The 12,669-nt window shown below is 47.3% G+C and overlaps 1 long non-coding RNA gene across 1 annotated transcript; it reads left to right on the forward strand.

Moving 5' to 3' along the window:
- Positions 1-341: 341 nt before the first annotated feature.
- LOC123856230 (uncharacterized) lies at positions 342-12,137 on the forward strand. Its single transcript, XR_010407970.1, has 2 exons — positions 342-3,390; positions 7,065-12,137. It is a non-coding gene; the product is annotated as an uncharacterized LOC123856230 (long non-coding RNA).
- Positions 12,138-12,669: the final 532 nt, after the last annotated feature.

A 12,669-nucleotide genomic window follows, 5' to 3' on the forward strand; every position in this document is an offset into this window, starting at 1 on the left:
GCATTATTTCCAATAGCCAAGATATGGAAGCAACCCAAGTGTCCATCAATAGATTCATGGATAAAAAAGATGTGGTGTATATATGCTGGAGTGTTCCTCAGCCATAAAAAAGAATGGGGTCTTGCCATTTGCAACAACATGGACGGATCTAGAGGGTCTTTGGCGTCCACTCTCAGGATGTTCTGCAAAAGGGACTGTCCAGGTCTCAGCGGCCAGAGACAGGCACACACCCGGCAGTGGGAAGGGCCCGGGCCCACCCACACCTCTGCCCACATCCAACTGCCGGTTTTCCTCCCCACACCTCCTTTTCCTCCGGCCGAGGTCTCAAGGCCGTTAGTCCGGGACGACTCGCGGGCGGCCCCGGGCACGAGCCGGCTTCGGCGGAGGCCACGGAGGACACCCCCGCGCGATTCGGCTGCACACCCCGGGGCCGTCCCACTACGGTTGGGGACGCCGGGAGTCCACGAGGAGGGACACCCTCCGCGGTAAAAGCGCATACATGGCGTGGCCGGACCCTCCCCCCTCCTCGACTCTCGTGCCGTCCCCGCTCCCGCTTCCGCCGCCTCGGGGAGCCCAACGGACGCAGCGAAGGGCTGTCAGAACTGGAGCTAGACAACCTTCAGAGGCGGACGGCGGAAGTCCCGCCCCAGCAGCCCTCCCGGAAACGCGCTGCCCTGGGCCCTCACTGGTCAGCCCCGAGACGTCGTCGCAGTGTCTTCTGGGTAGTGTAGTTCCCGCCGCGAGGCCCCGCGCGCTGGCAGGGCTGAGTCCTCCGGGTGCTACCACACAAGCTACAGGAGGGCAGGGTCCGTGGTCGTATCTTCTCCGAGCCGTGAGCTCCCAGTACTGAGACTCTCTGAGACTCGTCCCGACTGTGGCACCGGCTGCCTCTCACGGAGGTATCCGCCCGGGCCGCGCGCTCTCCCGAGCCTCCTCACCGGTCCTCGGCCCCCGCCGCCCCGGCAAGTGGCACCCTGGCCCCGTAGGCATTGTACGCGGGAGTGGGTGGGGACTGAGGCCCAGACTGCGACGGTCAGCCCGAGGTCATCCCTCCATGGGCGGGGCTGGGGTCGGGCCGGCTGACCTGTGGGACCCAGGCCGGGTGTGCGCCTTGCAGTGCGCAGCTCCGGCCCCGGGTCGGCGGGCGGCGGCGGTGATGAGCGACCCGGCGCCGGTGAGTCGAGGGTGCGCCCTCGACCGCACTCACTCAGACCCCCGTATCGGGGATGTTGGTGTCGTGGGGCTTTTACTCCTCCCCGCCGCCTTCAGCTCCCTGCCCTTACCACTTGGGCTTTGGGAGTCGCATCTGGCCCCTAATCCAGCGCTTACGCGGAAGGCTTCCCGTTTCTGTCAGTCAACGGGATGTGATATGGAAAGTGTTAAAGACACAGAAGCCAGCAAGTGCTTGGTAGTGAGGCTGCGCTGGCAGTGTTCAGGGAACCCCAGATCCCACCTAGGTCTTTTGAGAAGAGAGAGCAGGGGCAGGAGTCAGGCCTGGGATGGATCTAGACTTCTGTTCGGAGGGTGCTGGGAGCACTGGAGATTTAGGGCAGGGGAGGGAGGTGATCTGACTCGTGTTGGGAGACTCCCTCTGGCTACGGACTGTGGCGGAAGAAGGCACATGAGAGGCTACTGGTGATGGGTGGCTGCACCAGGGTGATGGCAATGGAGATGGCAGAGGTGCTGGGACTCTGCATCTGTTATTTCAGTAGGACCAGCCCAATTGCTGGATGTGAGGCAGTGAGAGACACTGACCTATCAAGGAGTAGCCTAGGTGTTTGGACTCAGTGGTTTGATGGATGGAGGATCTACCAACAGTTGTGGAGGTTGGTGGCTAGAGCAGGTTCCAGGGACAAGATCTGGAGTGTGGTTTTGGAGATTTTAAGTGGGATATATCCAGGAATGGAGGCACCTTGTAGGCACCTGAATGTGCAGCTCTGGAATTCTGCAGGGTCAGGGCTGGAAAGATCCAAAGGGTGGGGCTAGAGAGTGGGCCTAGGAACAATGTGGGATGAAGGACGGTGATGAATGCCCAGACAAGTTGTGGGAAGGGAGGCTGGGGGCCAAGGAGGACCAGGTGCTCGGACTGTGCAGTTGGAAGGTGGTGGCAGGTGTCACGAAGGCACTGTGACGTCTGGGCCTATGTTAGCGGGGAATGAAGAGGGGCAGTGTCAGGGAGCCAAGGCTCCTGATCGGCAGGTGGACCTGGGGTGCAGCCTGTGGCATGGCAGTGATGGATGTAGGGGGTAAATGGGCTTGGGGTTGGGCTGATTCACCTGTTTGCAGGCTGACCAGGCTTTTATATCTGCCCTCTCTGGGGACTGAGGGTTTTCATTCAGGGTTGCAGAGGCATTCAGTGGTAGATGGAGGTCACCTGGGCAACGGGCAGTGTCCCAGGCCCAGTGGGCTGGACTCTGAGTATGCCTCAGAATGGGAGAGGAGGATCACGGCAAGTGAGAGCACAGCCTGTGCAAAGGCAGATGTGAAGGAAGTCCAGCATCTCAGAGATCCAATTGTAGTTCTGAGTGGCTGAATATTGAAGCTAGAACAGGGCCAGGTTACCTCCAAAATCCAAAAAGTCCTACCAAATGTTTTTTGGTGGTTGATCGTGTGAGGTGCAATGGCAGTGGGCCATTGAAGTGCAGGCAGGCTGGAGCAGGATAGGATTGCGGTTGCTGTGCCATGCACTCTCAGGACACCACATGGAGAGTGGCATGTGGGGAAGCCAGGGAGTTGTGAATGGAGTGAACTGGTGAGGTTGTGCTGGAATGGTGTGGGTGCAGAAGTATGAGGATGCTGAGTATGTTATGTGCCTGATAGGTGGGAGGGCCAACTGAAGGGCCTTGGGAACAGGCATCTGGCCCTAAGGAAGAATGGTGAGTGAGGGTTTAGTTGCATCTGAGAGGTGTGATGTGAGGGACACAGAGAGAATGGGCTGGGAGGAGAAAGGGTGAGGCCTGTGTGCCTGGACCAGAACATAGATGGCATCCATCCTGTTGTTGCTGTGGGATGGATACAGAATCTAATAGTAACATGATGAGAAAGGCATCAATGGCATTGTGACCTTGGTATTCTCTCTGAGGTAGAGTTCTGGAGGGAAAAGGAAGCATCAGGATGTGGTGGTGGTGGTGGTGGTGGGGTGTTGAGCCTGTCAGTGAGAGAGAGGATAGTACCCTTCCGTGTCAAAGGCTTGGATGTGTCCCTTTGGTTGGTTTTTCTGCCCAATCATCAACCCCTAGGATCAGCTGAACCCATCACTGCAGGATCAGGTGACATTTGAGGATGTGGCCGTGTATTTCTCCAAGGAGGAGCGGAGGCTCCTTAACGTAACGCAGAGGCATCTATACCATGATGTGATATAGGAGAACTTTGAGCTCATCGGCTCTCTGGGTAAGTCCCTACACCCTCCCACAGTGTACTGACTACCCTCTGCCTTTTCCCATGGGAAGTTCTGTCTATCCCAAAGCTGGACCGGGGGCTGCTTGCTTCCCAGGTTCCCTATGGTGGGTGCTGTAGATGCTGTGACTGGGGTGGGCGTACTCTCCCTCTGCTCTTCAAGCAGCCCTGTGAGTAGCCCCCAGTAGGTATTACCTCAAGACTTCATAGGGTGGAGTTTGGGGTCCAGGTCTTTCACAGGTATCTAACTGATCCCACCAATCTCAGCCTGTCTCCAGCTTGGTGACCCCGCTGGAGTCATGGCCCCTTTTTGCTACACATGTGCCCTCTTCCTCTGCAAGTCTTTGTGCAGGACCGCCCAAGTCTTGGGCCAAGCTTGATCTTATATACTATTTCCATTTAATGTTAGATTTCTGGCTATGTGGGTCAGACAATACCAGTTCATGATGGGAAGCTCAGGTCACATGTGACCTGGCATCCCCTGGTTAAGCATTCAGTCTTTGCCGAAGGCCCATTAGCAAACTAGAAACTGTTTCTCTAAAGTAGAGTAGTTATCTGCATAAGCTGTAGACTGGCTTCAGAATCCTAGAGGTCTGTGCTGTGATTCTCCTACAGCTGCTTGCCAGGCTCTACACAGTGTCCTGATCTGCCACAGACACTTCCAGTATCACTGAGTCTGCTGTATCATAAGGCCTGGGTGCTTGAGCAGCCTGAACCTGCTTCAGAGCCGTCTCTCTTTCTGGTTCCGCTTAAAACAGGAAGCCTGATGGCTGACTTGGTAGATGGTCCAAAGCAGTAGATTTAGATGTTGTATAGGTTACCTCCAAAATCCAAAAAGTCCTACCAAATGCTTTTTGGTGGTTGATGGTGCGAGGTGCAACAATTAAATGGATATCTCAACCCACTCAGGCAGTTGAACTCCTGAGAGCTTCACTGAGGTGGCAGGCCCCTGAATTTTTGTAGGTTTTGTATCCCACCCTTTTGTTTGCATATTTCTTTCTTTCTTTCTTTCTTTTTTTAAAGATTTTATTTATTTATTTGACAGAGAGAGACACAGCGAGAGAGGGAACACAAGCAGGGGGAGTGGGAGAGGGAGAAGCAGGCTCCCCACAGAGCAGGGAGCCCAATGCGGGACTCGATCCCAGGACCGTGGGATCATGACCTGAGCTGAAGGCAGTCGCTCAACCAACTGAGCCACCCAGGCACCCTGTTTGCATATTTCTTACCAAGGTATCTAAAGTAGTTGCTACTTCTTGCTCATCAGATCCACACAGCATGTCATAATGAAGTGGACCAATGTGATGTTTATGCAATATCAAGACAGCAGAACTGATGTCATCCTGAGGCAACAATGTGAACATACACTGTGGTTTGGTTTGAGCAGATAAATGCAAATGGTTTCCGGTGTCGCTTGTAAATTGTATGGAAGAGAAGGCACCAGTCGGTTCCTTGGATGCAAGCCAAGTGCCTGGGTTCTTCCTCTGGAAGAGCAGCTACAGTCAGAGGCACCACATTAAATTTAGGATGGATGGTCCACAGTCGTTCTCCAAGATCCATCTGACTTCTGCTCAGGCCAAACTAGTGAGTTAAATGGCATGTGATGGGTACCACCACCTCTGCTTCTTTCATATCGCTGGTGGTGGCATTAGTCTCTGTAGCTCCTCCAGGGATGCAGTATTGCTTTTGGTTTTCTACCCTGGCAGGGAGTGAAAGCTTCAGGGGCTTGCATTTAGCCCTCCTTAGCATAATGACCTGTACCCCCAAGTATTTCTTTCTGGGCAACGCTGTACTCAATTACTCACTGCCCAAGACCTCTTTAGGCCAAGGCATTCTGGTTGCCTGGACATCCCTGTTGCCTGCTACGGTGGATGTGCCCACCTTGTATTTGGTAACTAAGTGCGGCCACTTGGCTTCTGCTACCCCTGGGATCATCCCCGAGAAAACAGAGGAGCCCATCTCAATGGCAGCATCTCCTACAGTCATAACTGGCTTATAAAAGAGAGCAACCACAGAGATTTTCAATCCTCTCACTAATATATTTCTCAATTATTTTAGTGAAGGGAATGTCTTCTGTGTCTTTTCGTGGAACATAGTTGGAGATGGTGTTGTAATTTTTATCGCTGCTATAACAAGTTACTACAAATTTAGCAGTTTAATGCAGCACAAATACACAAAAAACAAATGTTTTATTGTCCCATTCATTACCAGTCAGTGCCCTAATTTTCACATGAGAAACGTGGCAAGATTGTGATTTCAAATGATACAAATCAGTCACCTGCACAATTGAGTTTTGTTTGGTTTTTAGCATCATCAGCCCTGCAGCTGTAAGAAATCAGATTCTCGGAGGGAGGTCATGGAATCCATCTATTTCTCAGACTGTGGCTTGAGCTGGTAGTTTAAGAAACTGAATGTATTATGTTCTTTCTGTAAGTGGTCCGGGGCACTCAGGACCCTTGGTCCCACACCACAGTCCTTGCAGTTGTCATTACTGCCATAAAAGTGAAGTGCAGGAGCCACTTGGGCTCCCAAGGCACAAGGCAGTAGCTTGTTTAATTGATACCACTGCATGCCCTGGGTTACTGTCATCCTATTTGTCAGGGAGCTCTGCGTTGTGCTCATGTCCCAAACACAACTAAGTCAGTCTTCAAATTCCATTTTTGCAGGCTATCTCCTGGAACCATTCCCAGTACCAGTTCTGTATCAATTTGGGTTCAGTCAGCAGAGAGAAACCGCACAGTGCTTTGAACAGGGAAGATTCAAAATAAAGTATTATTAACATCACCAGGGGATTGGAATGAGTAGAGGGGCTGGGTACTGGAGAAGGTGTGAGCACTCGTGAGAAAGTTGCACAGACAGCAGCAGGCCACCCAGGGAGCACACAGCAAGTGGGAAAAAAACCCTGTTCATCCTGCAGTTTCTTCCCAATGCCCTCTACTAACAAAGGTTAACATCCGGGGCATGTGGGTGGCTCACTCGGTTAGGCGTCTGCCTTCGGCTCAGGTCATGATCCCAGGGTCCGGGGATCGAGCCCCGCATCGGGCTCCCTGCTTGTGTTCCCTCTCTCACTATCTCTCTCTGTCAAATAAATAAATAAAATCTTAAAAAAAAAAAAAAAGGTTAACATCATGCAGGCTTGCAAAGAAAAATATTTAAAGAATCCATTTGCACAGAGCAGGCAAATGGGTGAATTTGGAGCTGAGAGACAGTCAGGTGATAAGCAGCCCAGTAACTTACGCATAGCTGTCCGACATGGACCTATTCTACACATGACATGAGGCATCCTTCTGTGTCACACTTGAACCAGCTACTGTGCTGCAATGACTTTTTCACAGGACTGGACACATGCCTCTTCACAGTGCTTTCTGTCACCAGTAGCCAAGGCCCTGCCGAAACCCTTTGCAGAGAAGTGACGGAGACCATAGCTCTCTCCTCCTTCTTCTGCTCCCTCTTTGTGTTCTCATCTCTGTTGAGATCTTTCACATTCTGTCATCTGGCTGGATCCTAGCCTGCAGGGTCAACCCTTCCATCCAGAACCGCCTGCCCCAGCTTCACAGAACCTTCCAGCAGTCCCCTGGACTCCTTCCTGAGTATGTTGACACGCACTGGTGATGAAGGTGCCTCCTCCTCCAATCCTAGCATCCAGTTAACTGACATTTCTCTGCTTTCAGGTTGTCTGTGTCAAGTGGAAGATGAGGAGGACCCTCTTGAGCAGGTGAAGAGCTATAGGGCCCACTCTTCAGAACACCCCTTCATGTGTGGGGAGTGCGGCATGGACTTCCAGGCCAGCTTTGGCCTCAGACAGCAACAAGCCACTCACGGTATGGGGAAGCTACCAAGCAGCACCAGGGAGACCTTCCCTCACAGCTCCAGTCTCAGGCAGCACCCAGGAGTCCACACTGGACAGAAACCCTTCAAGTGCAGCAACTGTGGGAAATCTTTCCTGGAGAGTTCTGCCCTCCTCAACCACCTAAGAACTTACACTGAACTGAGTTCCTACAGATGCTCAACAGGTGGAAATGCCTTCAAGGAGAAATCAATTCTTATTACTCAGATTAAAATTCACACTGGAGGAACGTCCTATATGTGTAAAGAGTATGGGAAGGCCCTCAGCCACCCATCTAAATTGAGCACACATCATAAAGTTCATACTGAAATAAAATGTTACAAGTGCAGTGAAGGTGGGAAAACATTCAACCACAAATCCACACTTGTTCAGCACCAGAGAATTCATACAGGGGAAAGGCCTTATAAGTGCAGTGAATGTGGGAAAGACTTTAGCCTCGCATCTACCCTTATTCGGCACCAGAAAGTTCACACTGGGGAAATGCCCTATAAATGCACTGAATGTGGGGAATTCTTTAGCCAAACTCCAACCTCATTTGGCACCAGAGAGCTCACATTGGAGCAAGACCTTATGAATGCATTGAATGTGGGAAGGCCTAAGCAGAATCTGTTGTCTCAGTCAGCACCAGAAGGTTCACGTGAGAGAAAGGCCATACGAGGGCTGCTGGTGTGGGAAAGTCTGCATTGAAATAGCCACGGGTGTTTGGTACCTCCAAGTTCTCAACACATAAAGGCCCATGAGTGCAGTACATGTTGCTCCTTCTCTGCTTCTCATTTAACACCAGGAATTATAGGAAAGCCTTTAGACACAGCCTTAAGCTCATTCAGTACCAGAAAGATCATGACCCCAAAGCACGTTAAATGCAGTCAGTGTGGGAAATCTTTACCCCAAAGCACCAAACTTGTTCTACATGCAAGCTTCCACACCACAGAATATCCTCTTTAGTCCAACTAATGTGGGAAAGTCTTTTTTTTTTTTTTTTTGAAGATTTTATTTATTTATTTATTTGAGAGAGAGAGAGAGAGAGTGTGTGAGAGTGGGGAGGGTCAGAGGGAGAAGCAGATGCCCTGTTGAGCAGGGAGCCGGATGCGGGACTCGATCCTGGGACTCCGGGATCATGACCTGAGCTGAAGGTAGTCGCTCAACCAACTGAGCCACCCAGGTGGTGGGAGAGTCTTCAGCTGCAGCTCCAATCTTATTTCACTCCAGAAAGTTCACACTGAAGGCCTTAGGAGTACAATAAAGTGCAAAAGCCTCTAGCCATGGCTATCACCTTGTTCAGCCTCATGTCAGAGAGAAGACTTTGTGAGGGAGCCACTGCCAAAAGTCCAACCTTGTAATAGTTTTCTGTTTCTGTGTAACAAATTACAATTACCAAAACATCCATTTATTATTTCACAGCACTGAGGTCAGAATTCTAGCACAACATGGCTAAGTTCTCTGCTCCTACTAGAATGAAGGTGCTGGCTAGACTGAGTTCTTGTCCGGAGGTTCTGGGGAAAAAAATCTATCCAGTCTCATGGATTACAATGGAAAAATCTTTTTTTTTTTTTTTTTTAAGATGGGTGGGGACTCCAGAGGGTTGCCCTACGATGGAAAAATCTTGGGGTCATCTTAGAATTCTGCCTACCATCCTTTTTTTTTTTTTTTTTTAAGATTGTATTTATTCATTTGAGAGAGAGACAGAGAGAGAAGGAGGGAGAGAGAGCAAGCATGAGCAGGGGGGAGACACAGAGGGAGAAGCAGACTTCCCGCTGAGCCAGGAGCCCGACATGGAGCTCAATCCCAGCACCCAGAGATCATGATCCAAGCTAAAGGCAGATGCTTAACCATCTGAGCCACTCAGGTGTCCCTGCCTACCATGACTTTAAAAGGGCAAAAAATCTGGACACCTCAGGAAAGAAGATACACAGGTGGCAAATAAGCATAAGAAAATATGCTCAAGCTTGTCTGCTATTAGGGAATTGCAAGTTAAAACAATATCATTACATATGTATTAGAATGGCTAAAATCCAAAATACAACAGGAGGAACCAGAAATCTCATTCACTGCTGGGGAGAATGCAAAATGGTACAGCCACTTTGGAAGAGTTTGATAGTTTCTTGCAAAGTTAAATATAGTCCTGCCAGGTCATCCAGCAAGGCACACAAATGTTTGTAATTGCTCAGAACAGGAATCAGCTCAGATGTTCTTCAATAGGTAAGTGGATAAAGAAACTGTGGCACATCCATACAATGGAATATTATTCAGCAATAAAAAGAACTGAGTTATTAAGCCACAGAAAGGCATGGAGGAATCTTAAATGTATATTGCTAAGTGAAAAAGTCAGTCTGAAAAAGGCACCCACTGTATAATTCCAGCTTTATGACATTCTGGGAAAGGCAAAACTTAGACACAGTAAAATAGTGGTTGATGGGGACTTGGGGGAGGGAGGGATGAATAGGTGAAGCACAGGGGGTTTTTCATGCAGCAAAACTATTCTGTATGATACTGTAATGACTGACACATGTGACATTATGTATTTGTCAAAACCCATATTAGGTACAACTCTAATGTGAACTATAGACTTTATTTAATAATAATGTATCAATATGGGTTCATCAGTTATAACAAATATACCACACTAAAGATGTTAACAGTAGGGGAAACTATAGGGAGAGACCAGGAGTATGGGAACTCTGTACTATCAGCTCAATTTCCCATAAACCTAAAACTTAGTGCTCTAAAAATAATGTATATTAATAAAAACTAGAGTAATATTGATAAATAAATGTCAGAAATTTAAAAAATGAGCCAGACTAGAGACAGTCATTGGGAAAATCATGTGATTTTCATGTGTAGTTCATACTGGGCTACTTGGAGTATAGTGGGCCAGTTTTAGGCAGTGTCTATTCAAATTTAAAACATGGCAGGCTCAAGGAGAGTCATACAATGAACTTAAGAGCTGCACTGTTTTGAGGTCAAAGTGTCTAACAATAGGGCACTACTGGAAATAATTAGGGTATCTCCATTAAAAAATGTTGGCACTGAAAATGATTACATTTATAATCAGCAAATATACTAATAAACATTCTTTGATAAGCAGAAAACATCATGTGCTTGTTAAAGAATGGACAGAGTCCCAACTGAGGCTTGCATCTCAGTAACCTGGATGTTCCCACTCTCTCTTCCCTGCTCCTGATGAGCAGGGACTTGGAGTTATTTCCTTGTCCAGTGTCAACCAACCCAAGAAGTACTAAAGGCTGGAAGTATGTGATCCCAGACAATGCTGTGAATCCACACAAAAAACCAAAAAGCACCAGTAATTATGCATAAGAAAGTATAAATGCTATTTCTTTTTTAAACTTATTATAAAAGCAACTATATAAAACCATATACATAATTGTACTGTTTGACCTATAACAAACAGAAATATACTTGCCATTAGCCGCACAATGGAGGTGGGTGCACATAGCTATATTGGCTTAAGGAAATGACTACAGAGAGTATCTCAAATTCAATACATGGGTTTATTTATTTGTCCAACCTCATCTAATTTTGCACTTGAAATGAGTGCATTTTGTTATATATGTTATACATTAATAAAGTTGACTAAAAAAGTCCAGTTGGAAAATGGGCAAAAACTTGAGCACATATTTCTCTAAAGCGGATATATGGATAGCAAACATATGCATGAAAACATGTTCAATAGCTATTACTGGTGGGAATGTAAGATGGTGCAGCTACTCTGGAAAACAATTTGGTAGTTTAGCATACACTTACCGTACAACTCTACAATTGCATTCTTGGGCATTTATCACCTCCTTGACACACACAACAATGAAAACTCATGTCCATACAAAAGTGAAAACATGTTCATAGGAAACTGAATACAAATGTTCATGGCAGTGTTATTTGTGATAGCTAACAATGATGATGATAATAGTAATAATAATAATAGTGTAGACAGCCCAAATGTCCCTCAATAGGTGAACAGATAAACAAACTGTGGAATATCTACTTAGCAATACAAAGGAGCTAGCTACTGATACACACACCTTGGATGGATCTCAAATGCATTATGCTGAGTGATAAAAGCCCACAGTATAGCCCATCCATGCTATAGGATTTCCTTTATGTGACATTTGTGAAGTGGCACATTCTAGTGATGGAGGACAGATCAGTGGTGGTCAGGATTGGGAGAGTGTATGACCTAAGGGTTAGTTAGAAGTTCCCTTGTGGGCATGTATGTATATTTTATTTTCTCAGATATACTTATGTTGATGAAATTCATTTTTCTTTTTTTTTTTTAAGATTTTATTTATTTATTTGACAGAGAGAGACACAGTGAGAGAGTGAACACAAGCAAAGGCAGAGGGAGAGGGAGAAGCAGGCCTCCTGCCAAGCAGGGAGCCCGATGCGGGGCTCAATCCCAGGACCCTGGGATCATGACCTGAGCCGAAGGCAGGCGCTTAACGACTGAGCCACCCAGGCGCCCCGAAATTCATTTTTCTAAAGAACATTTTATAGAATCTAAATTATAAAATTCTATGTTCATCTGTTATATGGCAGTATGACAACTTTGTAAATAATGGGCAATATTTATTTTTAAACATTTAATATTTCTAGATGTATTGAGTGTCACAGTATAATATAAATGTTTTCACTGTAAATGTGTTAGGATTATTGCATTTTAAAATCAGCATGGCAGAGAAATTGATCATTGATATGCAGGCTCTTGGAGCTGTGCAACATTTATATTAATTTGGTTGTTGAGGAGAAATAGAAAAGATTGTGCATTATCCCATTCTCATAGTATAATAGTACGCCATTGTATAAGTACAAATTGTATATTAAAAAACTTGTACCATGTAAAAAAAAAAAAAGAAGTTCCCTTGTGGACTGGAACAGCTCTGTATCGGACTGTGGTGGTGGTGGTAACATGAATCTACACATGTGATAAAATTTCACAGAACTACATAAAGAGTATATGTGAAAATTGGTGTAATCTGAATAAGGTCTGTAGTTGAGTTAAAAATATTGTATTAGTATATTTTCCTGGTTTTGACAATGTACTGTGGTTATGTAGAACATTATCATTGAGGGAAGCTGGATGAAGGGTACATGGGAACTCTTTTTTTTTTTTTTTTTTTAAGATTTTATTTATTTGACAGAGAGAGACACAGCACGAGAGGGAACACAAGCAGAGGGACGGGGAGAGCTAGAAGCAGGCTTCCCGCTGAACAGGCAGCCTGATGCGGGGCTCGATCCCAGGACCCTGAGATCATGACCTGAGCTGAAGGCAGATGCTTAACGACTGAGCCACCCAGGCGCCCCACATGGGAACTCTTTTGCAACTTCTTTCAAACTACTTAAAAATAAAAAGTATTTTAGGGGCGCCTGGTTGGTTAAGTGTATGCCTTCGGCTCAGGTCATGATGCCAGGGTCCT

This window comes from Mirounga angustirostris, unplaced genomic scaffold, assembly GCF_029215605.1.
Source record: "Mirounga angustirostris isolate CCGP_5_RB_7025 unplaced genomic scaffold, mMirAng1.0.hap1 SCAF_16, whole genome shotgun sequence".
Classification (NCBI taxonomy): Eukaryota; Metazoa; Chordata; class Mammalia; order Carnivora; family Phocidae; genus Mirounga; species Mirounga angustirostris.